This window comes from Falco punctatus (assembly GCF_963210335.1).
Source record: "Falco punctatus genome assembly, chromosome: 1".
NCBI lineage: Eukaryota > Metazoa > Chordata > Aves > Falconiformes > Falconidae > Falco > Falco punctatus.
The window spans coordinates 70,884,008-70,884,318 of NC_137580.1; the positions used below are offsets into that span (position 1 = coordinate 70,884,008).

The following is a 311-nucleotide window of genomic DNA, read 5'->3' on the forward strand; positions in this document are numbered from 1 at the left end:
TGCCGTCCCCCCTCACCGCCCGCAGTGCCCCGCCGCGGGCAGGCCCGCCCGGCCCCGACGGCGGGGGAGCGGCACCGCCCCGAGGCTGGTCGGGCCCCGCCGGCCCCTCAACAAGGGGCCGCCAGAGCCCCCGGGGCGCGCCGTGGCTCTCCCACACTGGAAATACTCTATTTCATTCCCAGAATAATTCATATTTTCGATCACCTGTACCGCCCAGAAGTTCAAGCTCAGAAGCATTCCACGTACATGCATTTTTCTCTCACAACGGATGCTCGTCACCTCTTCCCTGCCTGCCGAAGTGCTCGGTAAGG

At 65.3% G+C, this 311-nt stretch overlaps 1 protein-coding gene across 1 annotated transcript in view; it reads left to right on the forward strand.

The window, feature by feature from the left end:
• The first annotated feature begins 157 nt into the window (after nucleotides 1-157).
• LOC308055117 (uncharacterized protein C4orf54 homolog) overlaps nucleotides 158-311 on the forward strand; it is a 67,633-nt gene continuing 67,479 nt past the window's right edge. Inside the window, exon 1 of the transcript XR_013924338.1 lies at nucleotides 158-305. The gene's annotated coding sequence lies outside the window, so the exon portion shown is untranslated. The remainder of the gene's footprint in view (nucleotides 306-311) is intronic.